Source organism: Molossus molossus, unplaced genomic scaffold, assembly GCF_014108415.1.
Source record: "Molossus molossus isolate mMolMol1 unplaced genomic scaffold, mMolMol1.p scaffold_m16_p_22, whole genome shotgun sequence".
NCBI classification, from domain to species: Eukaryota; Metazoa; Chordata; class Mammalia; order Chiroptera; family Molossidae; genus Molossus; species Molossus molossus.
The window spans coordinates 5,474,803-5,492,878 of record NW_023425358.1 but is presented as its reverse complement, the minus strand read 5'-3'; positions in this window follow the sequence as shown (position 1 = coordinate 5,492,878).

The following is an 18,076-nucleotide window of genomic DNA, read 5'->3' as shown; positions in this document are numbered from 1 at the left end:
TGTGTGCAGAGTTATTATAGACTAGCCGACTGAAGGTCCCAGAGACACTGTGTCCCGAGTACATCCTCCACCCTGGTGTGCAGAGTTATTATAGACTAGCCGACTGAAGGTCCCAGAGACACTGCGTCCCGAGTACATCCTCCACCTGGTGTGCAGAGTTATTATAGACTAGCCGACTGAAGGTCCCAGAGACACTGTGTCCCGAGTACATCCTCCACCCTGGTGTGCAGAGTTATTATAGACTAGCGGACTGAAGGTCCCAGAGACACTGTGTCCCGAGTACATCCTCCACCCTGGTGTGCAGAGTTATTATAGACTAGCGGACTGAAGGTCCCAGAGACACTGCGTCCTGAGTACATCCTCCACCCTGTGTGCAGAGTTATTATAGACTAGCCGACTGAAGGTCCCAGAGACACTGTGTCCCGAGTACATCCTCCACCCTGGTGTGCAGAGTTTTTATAGACTAGCCGACTGAAGGTCCCAGAGACACTGTGTCCCGAGTACATCCTCCACCCTGGTGTGCAGTTATTATAGACTAGCGGACTGAAGGTCCTACAGACACTGTGTCCCGAGTACATCCTCCACCTGGTGTGCAGTTATTATAGACTAGCGGACTGAAGGTCCTACAGACACTGCGTCCCGAGTACATCCTCCACCTGGTGTGCAGTTATTATAGACTAGCGGACTGAAGGTCCTACAGACACTGCGTCCCGAGTACATCCTCCACCCTGGTGTGCAGTTATTATAGACTAGCGGACTGAAGGTCCTACAGACACTGTGTCCCGAGTACATCCTCCACCTGGTGTGCAGTTATTATAGACTAGTGGACTGAAGGTCCCAGAGACACTGTGTCCCGAGTACATCCTCCACCCTGTGTGCAGAGTTATTATAGACTAGCGGACTGAAGGTCCTACAGACACTGCGTCCCGAGTACATCCTCCACCCTGGTGTGCAGTTATTATAGACTAGCGGACTGAAGGTCCTACAGACACTGCGTCCCGAGTACATCCTCCACCCTGGTGTGCAGTTATTATAGACTAGCCGACTGAAGGTCCCAGAGACACTGCGTCCCTAGTACATCCTCCACCCTGGTGTGCAGAGTTATTATAGACTAGCCGACTGAAGGTCCTACAGACACTGCGTCCCGAGTACATCCTCCACCCTGGTGTGCAGTTATTATAGACTAGCCGACTGAAGGTCCCAGAGACACTGTGTCCCGAGTACATCCTCCACCCTGGTGTGCAGTTATTATAGACTAGCTGACTGAAGGTTCCAGAGACCCTGCGTCCCTAGTACATCCTCCACCCTGGTGTGCAGAAGAACCACCAAGGGCCACGCAAGAGGAGAGCGCAGACTCGCAGGACCCCAGGAGACCTGGTCTGCTAATTCTGCAGAGGGCCCAGGAACCTCCATGTAAACGTTGCACCTTGTGGTTCTGTGACAGGTGCTTTGCCTATTAACATGTCGAATGAGAAAGCCAGGCTCTTTGTCTCAATTCACAGGGGCTGATGGGTAGGAGTGGGGAGTGTTAGGGCGCATTTTCAAGTCCAGGACTTTTGTCTCTGAGTCCAAAATTGCCCTCTAAGCCCAGCTTCAGGCTGTGTGTGTGTGGTGGCGGCATGCATGTGGGTGTAGCCTGCTCTCACCGCAGTGGGGCCCCCAGTGTGTGCTGTTCCAGGAACGTGGTTGGTGCTCTGCTTTGAACCTCTGGCAGCTGCAGCTTCTTGAGGAGAGCACCCCCCCCCCACCCCGCTGCAAGATGGTACTTTTCTTTCTGCAAAGATCAAATTGGCCTCCTTGTTGCCAGCTCAAAGCAGATGTTTATTTGTTGTTTTTGTGTTTTCAACTGTTGTGATGAGGTTTGCCTCCTTCTCCTTTAACTGAATTACGTGTCATTTAGCTCTTCAGTGCAAGCTGCCGAGTGAGCAGGATCCGTCTGTCACGTGGGGCTTCCAAGCCTGCTCTACAAGCCGATCATCCCGGCACAGCCACAGCCATGCGGGCCCGCGGCCCCTCGCAAGGAAAACACCAGGCGCACACGCGTTCCTCCGGCCAAGCCCGCCCGTCTCCTTCCTCTCACCTCCCGGGGTGCAGCGCGGGCCCAGGACAGCTCGGAAGCTGGGGTTGCTGAGAGGAGCACATTCTCTCTCCCACATGTGTCCTTATGCCCACAGTCTGAGTGTGCAGAAGGTGGGAACCAGATTTGGTTTGCCCTTGCTGACGGGCCCACGGTAGCGGACTTGAGTTCAAGGGGAAGAGAATGAAAACAACTTTGCCAGAGAGCCTGTGAGCTCACAGAGGTGGCTGGAGATAGTGATGTGGAAAAAGTGTTTTCAGAACCTTCCTTTGATCTCTTGGGACCCAAATTCTGTCAACACTGACTTTGAAGGGGCCAGAGCAGTTCACTGTAGCCCAAATGTCCTTTCCAATTTCCTGCTGCTGGGTCCTCACTTACCCCTGCCGTTTAGTCCTGCTCCTGTCCCCACGCAAGAGCACACCTAGTCCTGCTCCTGTCCCCACGCAAGAGCACACCTAGTCCTGCTCCTGTCCCCACGCAAGAGCACACCTAGTCCAGCTCCTGTCCCCACGCAAGAGCACACCTAGTCCTGCTCCTGTCCCCACGCAACAGCACACCTAGTCCAGCTCCTGTCCCCACGCAAGAGCACACCTAGTCCTGCTCCTGTCCCCACGCAAGAGCACACCTAGTCCAGCTCCTGTCCCCACGCAAGAGCACACCTAGTCCAGCTCCTGTCCCCACGCAAGAGCACACCTAGTCCAGCTCCTGTCCCCACGCAAGAGCACACCTAGTCCTGCTCCTGTCCCCACGCAAGAGCACACCTAGTCCAGCTCCTGTCCCCACGCAAGAGCACACCTAGTCCAGCTCCTGTCCCCACGCAAGAGCACACCTAGTCCTGCTCCTGTCCCCACGCAAGAGCACACCTAGTCCAGCTCCTGTCCCCACGCAAGAGCACACCTAGTCCTGCTCCTGTCCCCACGCAAGAGCACACCTAGTCCAGCTCCTGTCCCCACGCAAGAGCACACCTAGTCCAGCTCCTGTCCCCACGCAAGAGCACACCTAGTCCAGCTCCTGTCCCCACGCAAGAGCACACCTAGTCCTGTTCCTGTCCCCACGCAAGAGCACACCTAGTCCTGCTCCTGTCCCCACGCAAGAGCACACCTGGTCCTGCTCCTGTTCCCACGCAAGAGCACACCTAGTCCTGCTCCTGTCCCCATGCAAGAGCACACCTAGTCCAGCTCCTGTCCCCACGCAAGAGCACACCTAGTCCTGCTCCTGTCCCCACGCAAGAGCACACCTAGTCCTGCTCCTGTCCCCACGCAAGAGCACACCTAGACCATCTGCATCACCTGCTGTGTCCAGAGGACTCGACCACCCGAAATCATTTTCCCCCTCTGAGCTTCTGTCTCTTTGGCCCTTAAACGGGGTGGTTGGGCTAGATGAGCTAGGTTTAAGATTTTTTGTTAATTCTAAGTGTCTTTGATTTGCATGTATGGCTATGTCTAAACTTAATTACCTCTTAGTAATTCTGCAGTGAATTAGTTTAGCATTTTTAACTTAGCATGATAGTGATAAAGAGCCTTGATCCTCAGATAAATTAGGTGTGGTGATGGACTTGATAACACTCAAAGGGGATTGGGCAGACGGACCTGAGTCTCTTAGACCCGACTGAGGTTTGCTTGGCAGCAGTACACCAGGGGTTGGTGGAGTTAAGAGACAGGCTAAGCAGGGCAGCCAAGGGCGGCCATCGGGGCAGGTTTTAGCAGTGGGAAGCCAGCCACGTGGGTCATGGAAGTCATGGAAATTGAGGCAGGCTAAAAGCTTGGCAGATGGGGGCGCTTGGCACAGAGGAGCAGAGGGTCAGGCCGGCAGGCCGCTGATCCAGAAAGGTCTGGCAGCTGGGGAAGGAGACTTACTATGGACGGCAGTGTCCTAGTCTGTGGGAGGTTGGTAAACAGCGGAGTCCAGTCCTGGAGGAAAGCAAGTGCTGAGCAGAGAAGACAGGGTCCCCCAGGAGGATGAGGGGGATGAGGCACGAGCTGCTGTTGAGTATACAATGTACAGGGCAAGCAGGATCTCACGCACCCCATCCGGGCTGCTTGTGGGAGGTAAGCACCTTTAGCTGTGACACCGCACACACTCCGTGAGAGGAGGGCCAAGGTCACCTTCTCTTTTCTGGATGTTTGTTTCGGCAGGAGTCCTGTTGGGTGAGGCAGGGCTGGTGCTCGTGCAGGAGGGTGGGGCTCAGTGGGGGCGGTGGACACACTGTTCCATGCCTTCCCTGCACGCAGCTCATCAGCGGGGATGGTGGGGGGCCAGCTGGAAGCCAGGCGCCTGGAGGGCTCGCGGACCAAAGATATGACTGTTCCCCAGCCCCGCCCAAGTAAATTGCAGTTCCTCACAGCAGGATTAACTGAATCTTTTAGTAATAAGGAAAGAAGATTATATATTTCTTCTTCCCAATTAAGCCTCTATGAAGAAATAACCAAAACCAGAATTCTAAACAAAAGAATGCTGTATTTCTTAGAAGCAGCAAGCCAATGTTCTCTCCTCCCAGTAGGAAAGGAAGGCGCTATGCACCCAGGAAGACTGTTCCACGTGCCCCGTGCGTCCACGTGCCCCGTGCGTCCACGTGCCCGTGCGTCCGCGTGCCCCGTGCGTCCGCGTGCCCTGTGCGTCCATGTGCCCCGTGCGTCCACGTGCCCGTGCGTCCACGTGCCCCGTGCGTCCGCGTGCCCTGTGTGTCCATGTGCCCCGTGCGTCCGCGTGCCCCGTGCGTCCGCGTGCCCCGTGCGTCCGCGTGCCCCCTGCGTCCGCGTGCCCCGTGCGTCCGCGTGCCCTGTGTGTCCACGTGCCCCGTGCGCCTGCGTGCCCCGTGCGTCCGCGTGCCCCGTGCGTCCGCGTGCCCCGTGCGTCCGCGTGCCGGAAAACCTTCAGGGAGGCAGGCATGAATCCACGGGGTCTGCCCTGGAAGAGCCCACACTCCCGTAGGGGGAGGACACGCGGACAATACGCCACCGTCACTTCCGGGGGACAGCGTTCAGGGCACCTCAGCAGTCTTGCAGGATGAGGAGCTCTGTGGAAGAGGCCCCGGCAGAAGGCACCTACCACGAGAACTGCGGGTGCCCAGGGACCCAACGGCCACATTGTCTACCTCGCATTTTCTCAGAGTCAAGGAGTGTATCTGAGTCCTCTGACCTGTTCTCTTGGGAAGTAACACGGCAGGGAAGGAAGCCGCCATAGGAGGTTCCGGCCCAGAGGAGCCGTCCAGCTGTAGGACAAGCCACGCCGGAGGGCAGCTCCTGTTCTGCTGCCCAGGGACGGAGAACGCCCCTGGGCGGCTCCCAGGAAACACCGCCATTAGCTTCAGCAGGCAGAAGGCTGCTCCAGACCCAGGCCGCCTGCTGGGCCCACTCTAAGGATGAGAATTGGGTGCTAATTACCCGAAGCTGCCCAGCCCGCAGCCCAGTGGCAACTGCAGCTCTGAGGCTCCTGGGAGAGGAGCCCTCTTCTCGTCTTTAAAAAGCTGGAGTCGCCTCTGGCCTCCGGTGTTTGCGGTGGATACGGAATGTTCGCACCTGTCTGCTGATCCCTCATCGCTGTGAGCATTGTCATCCCACCTCACTAGGGAAGGGAGGATTCAAGAGACGACATTGTTAATAGGTGGGTAGCTGGGGTTTGAAATCGTTTTTTCTTTGGATCATATCTCTTTCTAGTTTATCTACACTTCTGGGTTGGGGAAAGGAAAGGAAGAAAATAACATTGATTGATTGCCTCTCATGCTAACTCATTTAATTAATTCGACCCATGGGATGAGTGAAATGACCGAGGCTCAGAGAAGGCAGACAGTGTCCCCTGTTGAACAGCTGCTGCCTTGTGAGCTGGTGTTTGGCTTCGGCTCTAACTGCACTTACTGTGAATCTCCCAGTTCCTTCTGGCCTGGACAGGGCTAGGCTCCGTATCAATTCCACCTGTGTGGGTTCAGCCACTGCGTAGCTTCCTTAGGCCTACACGAGTGAGTCTTACAGGGGAATCTGCTATGTTCTGTATGTATGTCTGTATTTAAGCCAGAGCCATATTCGGTGGGCCCTCTGCAAAGCCTTTTTTGTTGGGTTTGGTGGTGTCTCAGGATTAGAACTAACCTCTGCAGTGGCAAGGACCTGGGGTGAGTCCTGTCCTAGAAACCACTGGAAATCACTGTGGATCTGACTGTCATCTTTGGAAGGGTATGGAGGGTTACCCCAGAGGCTGTGAGCCAGCCTGCAGTATCAATGGCACTGAGCAACCTCAGTCTACTGCTTTCTGTCACTGGTAAGAACCTCTCAGAACCTCCTGAGACCCGTGGCTTTCGCTGGGCCCCCATCTAGTCCCATTCCCACTAGTCATGGAGGAAAGGAGATTGGCTAGACCACTGTTATCCAGCCTTGATCCCAAAGACCAGTGGCCAAGGGGAAGATCCAGAGACTCCTGTCCCCACACCGTGCCTCAGTATGGCACAAGTACCCTAGGAGTCTGACCCAGTGCCCTGTCGATGTCTTAGGTTTGATCCTAAAGGTCATAGACAGTAATGCTGAGGTTAAATTGTTTCAGATCATTAGAGTTAGGGGCCAGTGAATGGGATCTTTCAACTTTTGCCAATTGGTAAGCAACTGAGGCACAATAGTTTGCAAAATGTCTACTAAACTCTCAGAAAAAAAGGACTTTCAGGACCAGCTAATTCAACCTATTCACTTCACAGATGCAGAAACCGAGGCTTGGAGAGGGGGAGTGATGAACGTCTCTAGTTATGCAGCTGGTAAGCAGCAGAGCTGAGATTGGATTCCCATTTAGGGGTGCTTTTTTCTTTTTTTTAAATATGCCATGATGTTGCTACTTTCAACATCCTATTTCTCATCTTCATTTTGGCTCAATTACCAAATTATTTCAGATCAAAATGTTCATTTGGGCTGTAAATTAGCTGAATAATTGCTGTGTGGATCTCATTCAGAAGGCCTTTCAGCTACAGAGCCCTGGAAGCCAGAAAGGGCAGAGCCCCCCCCCCCCCCCATGCCCTCTGCCTGCAGGCCAGCGCGCCCTGCCGGGGCCGGGGCACACCCACCCACCTGCCCTCGTGCCCCACCAAATAAAACCCAGCAAATGCTGGAAGAGCCCTAATAAAAACAGAAAACGAGCCCTGGCCGGTTTGGCTCAGCGGTTAGAGCGTCAGCCTGTGGTCCAGAGAGACCAGGGTTCGGTTCCCGCTAAGGACACGTACCTCGGTTGTGATTCATCCCCAGCCCTGGTTGAATCATGCAGGTGGCAGACACTCGATGTGTCCCTTTCACGTCAATGTTTCTCTCTCTCTCTCCCTCCCACTCTATCTGAACAAAAAAATGGAAAAATGTCCTCGGGTGAGGATAAAAAACAAAACGAGACAGAAAATGGGAAAACTTGATATTTTAAAGCTATCCATTGTTTTCACATTAACTCATAGGCTCATTGTTCCCTCAGTCAAATTCCGATTTTTTCTTGGGAGAAGGGAAGACTTGACAAAGTAAATTTTAAGTTCATTTGAAAAAATATGCAGATAAAAAGAGCTAAGAATTATGACAGAAACGTTTAATGAGGGGGTTTGTTTTACCATACATTAGAACATATAAATCATTACTAACCAAGACAGTATAGTAGTTAAACAGAGATTTACAGCACAGGGTAACCCAGATAAGGGCCCTTACTGTAATGTAGCAGGCATCTCGCTGTGGAAAGGGGTGGGTCATTAAATAAAATGCTTGCTGCTTAGGAAAAATAAGCAGTTTAGAACCTCACTTCATACCATATATTAAAAGGAATATATTTTAATGGGAAAGTCAAAACATGTTGAAATTAGAAGAAAATTTAAGTCTGTGCTTACCTCCAAATGGGTCTTCTAGACACAGCAGTAATGAAATAAATAACAGTGAATTTGATTATGTTAAAATATTTGGTACATCAGAAGTATTCTAAAATAAAAAGGTAGATGTAGTAGAAAAAGTTATGGCTATAAAAAATAAAGAATAAATTATCTGAAGAGCTCATGCCAATATTTGTAAGAAAAATATTAAAACCTTAATAGGAAAACCAAAATCATGAATGGGCAGATTGAAATACCAATGACTAGAAACGTATAAAAATGTTCATTTTTGCCTTGGCCAGTTTGGCTCAGCAGTAGAGCATTGGTCCATGGACCAATGAGTCACGGATTCGATTACAGCCAAGGGCATGTACCTCAGTTGTGGTTCGTCCCTGGCCCTGGTCGGGGTCCTAGTGGAGGCAACCAGTCGATGTGTCCCTCTCACGTCGATGTTTCTCTTTCTCTCCCTTTCTCTCCCTCCTGCTCTATCTGATGATAAATGGAAAAAAACAATATCCTTGGGTGAGGATTAAAAAAAAATGTTAGTTTTTCCTAAAAGTCAAATAAATGCAAATGAACAAAAATGAGGTACTATTTGCACCTACCAAATTAGCAAAGATGTAAAAGATATGCTTTTGATGTGCTTCAATGAGGTGAGGACATAGCAGCAGCCCTCTTGTATGCCAGTTGCTGATAGGAGGGTAAGTAGTCCCAGCTTTACCTGTAACGGTATGAACACGTGTGTTAGGAGTCGTCATGTGTGTCCAAACTTTGATGAAATAATCTTCCTTTTTGTTTGAGTTTCATGCATAAGGATGTTCATCACAATATTGTTTATTAGAATCGCAAACCAAATGTTCCTTCATTTAAAAAATCAAGTAGTCAATAATCATCAAGATCTGTTATCTTCTTTTTAAAAAAATATGTTTTTATTGATTTTTTGAGAGAGGGAGGAAGGGAGAGAGAGATAGAAACATCCATGTGAGAGAGAAACATCAATTGGCTGCCTCCAGCTCGCCCCCTACTGGGGGGGTTAATAGAGCCTGAAACGCAGGTACGTGCCCTGACCGGGAATTGAACAGGGACCTCTCAGTCCATGGGACGATGCTCAATCCACTGAGCCACACTGGGCAGGCTAGATCTGTTATCTTCTTAACACTGTATGAGATGTAGGAGACACCTTGATGAATAAAAAGTACATGGTTTAAGCACTTTGTGAAACATAACTTAGTGGGGGAGACAAGAAACAAATGAGTTAACAATTAAGAATGTTCATCATCACAAGGAAAACACTGAGGTGATGGATATTGACTAACCTTACTTGGTGATTATTTCAGAATATATACTTAGATCAAATTACTATACTGTACACTTAAAACTGACACAATGTTACATATCTGTTATATCTCAATAAAACTTGAAAAAGGAAAGAATTGTTCAACAATTATGATATGATTATGGTATAGCCTTACAATAAAATATGTATCATTAACTGTGATGTCTATAAGTATTGATATCCATCCATCCATGCAAAAACTATTTATTGAATACCTCAGATGCACCAGGAACTATGCTAGGCACAGAGGGCACAATTGTCAAAACAGATACATTTCCTGCCCTTGCGACCCTGATATTATCAGGAAATTGTTGATGGGGACTCTGGTAGAAGTACAAGTCTGAGGTAGCCCCTAAGAGAGGCCATTGCCTGAGATGTGCATGGTCAGAGAACTCTTCACTGAAGAAATGCCACCTACTGGGGACACCAAGAAGGAGAGGGAGTTCGCCAGAGGAAGAGATCGGAAGAGAACAGTGTTCCAGACAGACATGGGGAAGAGCTCAGAGAGGCAGGATTAACAGTTGTACAGATAACATGACATCCGTGGTATAAAAACGTATCAGGAGGAGATACACTAAAGTGTTAGCAGTGGCTGGTGGCTTATGTGTGATCTTTTTTTTTATTTTTTTATCCTCACCCGAGGATATTTTTCCATTTTTTGTACAGATAGAGTGGGAGGGAGAGAGAGGAAGACAGAGAGAGAGAGAGAAACATCGACGTGAAGGGACACATCGAGTGGCTGCCACCCGCACGACCAACCAGGGCCGGGAACAAACTGCAACCAAAGTACGTGCCCTTAGCGGGAACCGAACCCGGGTCTCTCCGGACCGCAGGCTGATGCTCTAACCGCTGAGCCAAACTGGCCAGGGCTTATGTGTGATCTTTATTTTCCACTTTTGTCCTTTCTGTGGAAGTCAAGTCAAAGGTTATTTGAACGTTGCTTCCTTCTCCCAGGTCTCCCCAGTAACCACGTAACCGCGGTTGCAACTTCAGGCTTGGCTGTGGGGCTGCTGCCGCACAAACGCCAGAGGGGCCCCTGTGCTCCAGAGGCTTTAGGGGAACAGCGGGCATATCTTATTAGAAAAGTGCCTGAGGACTTCCGGTATCATGTCCTCCCACAACCACATCAAAGTTACAACTAAACTACAGAACAACCATCCTTCAAAACCGCCTGAAATCAAGCCGAATGGAAGTCCTACAACTACGGAATTAAAGCAGCAGCCACATCCAGACTGGTAGGAGGGGCGGAGGGGACGGGCTGGTCCCACACCCATGTGTGGCGGATAAAAATCAGGGGACACCTCGGCTGGGAAGGTCCTCCCTGAGGACTGAGGGGTCCCCATCCCACACCAGGTGCCCCGCTCAGGGTTGCAGTGCCAGGAAGAGAATCCCCATAACTTCGGGCTGGAAAAACCAGCAGGAACTGAGGCTCAGGGAGGCTGAGGCAGCTGGAGCCCCAGGCAGCTCCTTAAAGGGCCCGCGCACGGACTTCTTGGACTCAGCTCGGGGGGCACCAGAGACATACAGGGAAGAACTGAGCTGTTTGGCACTGGAGCGAGGGCTGGAGAGGGCGCTTTCTCCGGGACAAACGTGCTGTCAGAGGCCTTTGTTCCTTTGGTGAGCCCTTCCCTGGGGTGGCAGATGCCCCCATATCTGGGACTCCAGCAACCTGGCTCACACTGGTAGCCCCACCCTGGTGACTCTCTGAGGCCTCGCCCCACCCCACCCAACTTTCAGGCCCACCCAAGCTGTTGCCACTTGCTTCACCGTAGGATTGGCCTGTCTTAGGAAAAACCTGAAGCATCTGGTCTCAGCTAGCCCCATACCACTTGTTAAGTAATACACAGAAACAAACACAGGGAGGCAGCCCAAATGAGGAGACAAAGAAACATGTCCCAAATGAAAGAACAGAACAAAACCCCAAGAAAAGAACTAAGTGAAATGGATATAAGCAACCTAACAGATGCTGAGTTCAAAATACTGCTTATAAGGATGCTCAATGAACTCAGTGAGAACCTTAGTGAACTTAGTGAGGGCCTCAAGAACATAAAAAAGGACCAGTCAGAAATGATGGATGCACAGTCAGAATTGAAGGTGGCATTAACTGAAATAAAGAATAATTTACACATATTCAATAGTAGAGTACGTAAATCCAAGAAGCAAACCATCGATTTGGAATATAAGGAAGCAAAAAATCCCCAATCAGAACAGCAAAAAGAATCCAAAAAAATGAGGATAGTGTAAGGAGCCTCTGGGACAACTTCAAGCGTGCCAACATTCACATCTTGGGGGTGCCAGAAGGAGAAGAGAGAGAACAAGAAATCGAAAACCTGTTTGACTCAATAATGGCAGAAAACTTCCCTAACTTGGTGAAGGAAACAGACAACAAGTCCAGGAAGCACAGAGTCCCAAACAAGATGAACCCCAAGAGGCCCACACCAAGACACATCATCATCAAAATGCAAAAGGTTCAAGACAAAGAGAGAATCTTTTTTTTTTTTTTTTACACATTCATGTCTTTATTTTTAAACTCACACATGTATGCATTTTTACAAAAGTAAGGAATTACATTGGTTTGTGACCTGCTTTTTGCCACTTGGGGTAAGTACTGCCGCATTCTTGGTTAGGCTTTACCAATTTTCCCTTCTAACCGCAGATCTGGGAACGGCGATGCCCTGGCCACCCTCTTAGCACTGAGTGTTGTCCTTCTTTTTAATCTTTGCCATTTTATTTTATTTTTTATTTTTTTATGAAATTTTTATTTTTATTTTTTGTTACAGATATTTTACCTTTTTACCCCATTGGCACCCCCCACCCCACCCCACCTCCGCCCTGTCCCCGGCTTAGTTGTCCATGTCCATTGGTCATGCATACATGCATATAAGTTCTGTGGTTTATCCAAAGAGAGAATCTTAAAAGCAGCAAGAGAAAGGCAGCTAGTTACCTACAAGGGAGTTCCCATAAGGCTGTCAGCTGATTTCTCAAAAGAAACTTTGCAGGCCAGAAGGGAGTGGCAAGAAATATTCAGAGTGATGAAAAGCAAGAACCTACAACCAAAATTACTCTATCCTGCAAAGCTGTCATTTAGAATCGATGGCCATATAAAGAGTTTCCCAGACAAGAAAAAGTTAAAGGAGTTCATCACCACCAAACCGTTATTATATGAAATGATAAAGGGTCTTTTTGAAGAAAAAGATAAAATATATGAACAAACAAAATGGCAATAAATACATATCTATGGACAATGGAATCTACAAACAAAATGAACAGGCAGAACAGAAACATTCTCATAGATACAGAGAACATTTTGTTGGTTGCCAGATGGGAGGGGGTTGGGAGAATGGGTGAAAAAGGTGAAGAGATTAAGAAGTACAAATTCATTGCTAGACTGACGAACCTCAAAGGGAAAGAGGTTGGGGGGTGGGAAGAAATAACCAAAGAACTTATGTGCATAACCAATGGCCACAGACAATAGTGTGGGAAAAGGCGGGAGGGGGGCGGGAGTGGGGAGGAGGGGGTCAGTGGGGGAAAAATGTGGAACATCTGTAATACATTCTACATCCAACAATAAAGATTTAAAAAAAAAAAAAAAAAAAAAGAAAGAAAGAAAAGTGCCTGAGCAATAAGGAAAGAGGAAGGGGGCCCTTAGCACCCACAGAGAGAAAGTGGAAAATCGTATTTTCAAGATAAGCTGTGTTTAGGAGACCTTGATGTTTCCAGTTGGTTTTTGATAGAAAAGCCTCTCACTGAATGAAGACTGTTCCCCACGAGGTGTGAATGACGCTGGAGGACTGCACGGGGGAGGGCGCTTTCTAAGCCCCGAAGGGCAAGGGGCCCTTCCTCCTGCGGCAGGTGCTTGTCCGGCCTGCCCTCTGCACTCTGAGCTTGCCCAGGTGTGACGCCACCACAGCCCAGAACCCGCTGCTTCTAAATGGGAACAGCCTCTCCTCTGCCTATTTCCAAGAACAGACTCCCAACTCTGGGGCCACGGGTTTCTGAAGTCCTGAGAGGTGGCCCCACCGGGCCTAGTCCTCTCTCTGGAATGTGCTCCTTTTCTCTCCAGCTGCTCAAGGAAAGCCATCGTTTTAAGATCCTGTTAAAAACCTCGCTTCCCAGTATAGTCTTTCCTGATTACCCCAGTTCAAATAGGCATTTTTCTCTAACTTGTTTGGCATTTACTGTCAGAAACACTTATCACGTTCTGTGCTGGTTGCCTGCTCCTTGTTACGGTGTTTGAGACTGTCCTCTGCAATGTGTAATGTTCTCTTCGCTTGGAAGGCAATCAGTCCCTTTCCCATCTCCCTGAACTCCTACTGAACCCTCCCAGGCCCAGCTCGAGGTACCCTGTCATCAGCTTCCACTTTGGCTTTTTGTGAGTAATAATTCACTTTTATCTGCCACAGTGTATTTCCTATAAGGCTAGAAACTGTCTGGCTTATCCTCGCATTCCCTGAGGCGCCCAGCTCAGAGCTGGGGCCCAACGGGCTGCGCAATGAAATGCCGAGGCGTGTGAGGAAAGGAAGGACAGCCAGAGCTTTCTGTTTTTTATCCTCACCCGAGGACATTTTTCCATTTTTTGTTTAGAGAGAGGGAGAGGGAGAGAGAGGGAGAGAGAGAGAGAGCCATCGACGTGAAAGGGACACATTGAGTGGCTGCCACCTGCACGACCCAACCAGGGCTGGGGACAAACTGCAACCGAGATACGTGCCCTTAGCGGGAACCCAACCCAGGTCTCTCTGGACCACAAGCTGATGCTCCAACCGCTGAGCCAAATCGGCCAGGGCGAAAGTCAGAGCTTTTTGAGGACTCTTTTGATGTCATAGGTTGGCCATTATACTTTATTTTTCATATTGCATAAAAAGTACTATGCATATAACGGGTGCTTAATGAATATGAAATGCTTTATTAATTGAGATATGCATCTCTTAACAACAGGATACATGCTGAGAAATGCATCAGTAGGCAGTCTCGCCCGTGTGTGAACACAGAGCGCGACAAACCTGGGTGGTCCAGCCCTCTGCACCGCTAGGCTGTGTGGCCTCGCCTACGGCTTCTAGGTCACTGCCCTGAGGACTGTAGGCAACGTAACATGGTAATATCTGAACATATCTAAACTAAGAAAAGGTGCATAAAAGTACGGTATAAAAGATAAATAATGGTGCACCTGTAATAAAGCGGCTACATGAACGGAGCTCGCAGGGCTGGGCGTTGCTCTGGGAGGCAGAGTGGATAGTGAGGGAAGGTGACGGGCACTACTGTCCAACACTGCAGACTATAAACACGGTCACACCAGCCCTCCCCCTGCTTCCTTCCAGCAGGGGCAGGGGTAGGGCATCAAAGCTGTCTATGCGGCTCATGGACAGAGATGTGGGCCGGTTTGACTGGACGTTATCAGGGAAAGTTGTCTTGGTGTAGATCATCAAGTGGCTGTCAGGAGGCCGTGGGAGGGGCCTGGGAATAAAAATCAGATGGGGAGACAGGACCATAAAGGACTGTCACGGCAATGTGGTTTGACTGCTGCATGTTGGATCAATGGCCCGATGAAAAAACTTGGTGATATTCATCTTTTTAAATCCTCACCAGAGGATATTTTTCCATCTATCTTCAGATAGAGTGGGAGGGAGAGACAGAGAGAGAGGAACATCGATGTGAGAGAGACACAATCGACCCCAAGCAGGGCCAGGGATCAAACCGCAACTGAGGTACGTGCCCCTGACTGAAATCAAACCTGCGACACTTTGGTCCATGGGCTGGTGCTCCAACCACTAAGATAAACTGGCCAGGGCTGTAATATTCATTTTTAAAAAGGTGTTTAACACGGAGAGGGTATAGAAGTGAGGAATCAATACTTGGACTTTGGAAGTCTGTTTTTGGTTCTATTAACCCTATCCAGCACCCAGGGCTCTCTCTGGCACTGAACTGAGGGGAGGAATAAAACTTATCTCTGCTTGACATTGTTACAACCTGGAAGTATTTCCTAAGTATAGGGACAGCCCGTCTCCACACAGAGTCCTCCACTATTTATTTTTTACCTCACCCGAGGACATTTTTGCATTTACCTGCAGATAGAGCGGGAGGGAGAGAGGGGGAAGAGAGAGAGAGAAACATCGACGTGAGAGATACATCGACTGGTTATCACCTACATGACCCCAACTGGAGCCGGGGACAAACTGCAACCGAGGTACGTGCCCTTAGCGGGAACTGGACCCGGGACTCTCTGGCCTGCAGGCCGACGCTCTAACCGCTGAGCCAAACCGGCCAGGGCAGCCGTGGCTCTTAATCCTGAGAAGGTCGCTCCTGTGGGCCTGTGTCCTGGTACAGGGCTCTAGGTCCTGAAGAAAGAACCTACAGCCAGGTATTCTGAAGACCACTAAGCTGGCTCTGCGGGGGTGGGGGACACCCTCTGACTATGTAGTGGTGGTGGGGGGCTGGCGACCCTGTGCTGGAACTGCTTGGTGGCTGCCTGACTGGATGTGATCTGTGCACCCAGAATCGAGGTGCTATGTGAGGCTCCACAGACATGCTCCCACCCGAGGAGACACGTCCTCCTAATTCACACACCCTTCCATTTCTTACAGGAAATTCAGCTCCAATATCTCGTGAGACTACTGTCGCAGGTGTGGCTTATTGTCAGCGGAAACGTGGTTATGCTCACACGGCTGCATATGTGTGGACTTCTTGTGAACATCGGTAGTCAGCATCGCCGTCCCAGACGGAGGTCTGCCAGGGAGAGGCCATGCTGGGCGCACCTCCTCTCTCCCTTTGGCAGGGGAACTTCCTTCTGGGGGGGCCCTGTTCATAAAGGCCCGTGAATGAGGCCAGATTTAAACCCAGCCCCTGCCTGCTGCTGGGGAGGGCCCTCTGACTGGCGTCCAGCTGCTGTCCACAGGCGAGTGCTCCACAGAGCTCCCCACTGGAAGTGTGATGGGACAGTGACCTCCTTCCAGGCCCACACGCCCAGCCTGGGCCTCGGGTGGTGGAGCGATGTCTGGGTCTGCTGCCAGCCTGCCCCCGTGCCTGGCTGGCACCTGCCACGTGACTGTGGAGACAGGACCGGAAGAGTGATCACAATGCCTGAGCAGGTCGAGGGGGACAAGAACCAGGTCCCAGCTGGGAATCTGTGTCTACTTCTCTGACTTGCCTTTTAAGACAGGGGTCTGAGCTCTGGGCCTGATTTCAACCCGGACGGTTTGCACAGAAGCCGGGGCTGCTTCCCTCGGTTCTCCCGCACAGCATCTCAGCGAGAGGAGCCGTCTGTGCTCCTCACCGTTCCACAAGCATCTTAACAAAGAGAAAGGGAAAAGCAAACCAAACCCCCGGACTCCAGCTCAGCGGAGCCGTGCCGTCTGACTGGCTGCATTTATCCTGACAATTTCTGTCCCTTGTTTTCCCCCCCGAGTAAAGCTGTTCTTTTGATCCTGACAACTCTCAGAGAGAGCATGGTCCAGAGAATTACCTTTTAAAGTTGCTGAGGCATCATACCATGTAGAGCTCCTCCCCCCCCCGAGAGCGGACTGTGCAGGGAGCAGGGCTCCCAGGCCTCCCCTCCACCCTCAGTGTACGGCCCTTAGCTGGGTGCCTGGTCAGGGCAAAGGTGAGGGAGCACGGCCGGAGCTGCTCGGGCTGCAGGTCCCCTTGCTGCTCCCTGACACCTTCCTGCTCTCCTTTTCCTTTCCGTCTTCCAGGGGTGGGGAGCCCAGAGGACTTCACCTCACTGTCCCTCTGCTGTCTGTATGTTCCCACACAGAGCTCAGCCCCTTCTCTGCAATTTCAAAGCCCCTTTTCCTCAGCGTGAAGCCTGTGCCCTGGGGATACCACCATGAGCAGGCATGGCCCTATTCCCAAACTAAGGCCACGCTGGCTCTCCCTTCTCCAATACAGGTTAGCCTGGACCTCTAAGTCACCATATCCTAAATAAAAACCAGTTTCTTCTAACTGTCCTGTTAGTTTTTGGCCTCTCCATTCTCATATCTCAAACCCCACCTAGTGACACTTCCTTCTCGCATCCTGGCCACATCTTTGCTTGGCACCTCTGGGCTGGGCCGTAATCCCTGCCTGGGCTCCCAGCAGACTGCAGGCAGGTTAATGGCCCCAAGGCTTTGCTTTGATGATGCCACTTTTATAGACACATTAAAAAAGCATTTAAGCGGACAGTCATGTTAAGTCTTAACCGTCTTCACAGATATTTTTAGTGCAGACCATCAAAATTGTCATCAGCCCTGAAGGTCCCACAGTTGTAGTACCAGTGTCCATGGAAGTGTCACCTGAGGCAGGAGGTGGCAGGCACTGGGAAGTGGAGGGCACTGAGCTGCTGCTCTGGGAGGTGTCCTGTCCCAGGTCTGATCCCAGAGGGCCGGCCACTGCTTACTGTGACTTACATCCAGGCCCATTTTCTTCTGGGAACCCTGGAGCCTGAGGTTGCCTCCTGCTTATTTTTCTCAAGAGGGATAAGTAATCGCTCCCTCTGGACACCATCAGCGCGTGCTGCAAGAGGCCATCTGTCACAGCAGTCACAGTAATGGGCCGTCAGTTTTCATCTTCTGGTTGCTGGGGGGCTGGGCGTCCTGGGTGGTGGTGGGTGGGCTAGGGGAGGCAGAGGGACAGGTTTTAGCAGCAGCTATTTGCCAGTCAGTAAGGGAGCGAACAAGCTAACTTAGCGATAAAGACTAGAGGGAAACGAGAACTAGAACTCACAGTTTTGATTTCTGGGATTTGGGCATGGATGGTTGGTTTCTAGTAAAGCCCTATTATGTTGCTGCCATGTACAGTAATAATTAAAAAGACAACACTTCTGAAGAAATGAAGACACTAGGAACAAAAATAGTCTGGTGGGTTCTGGGCCAGACTTCCTGAG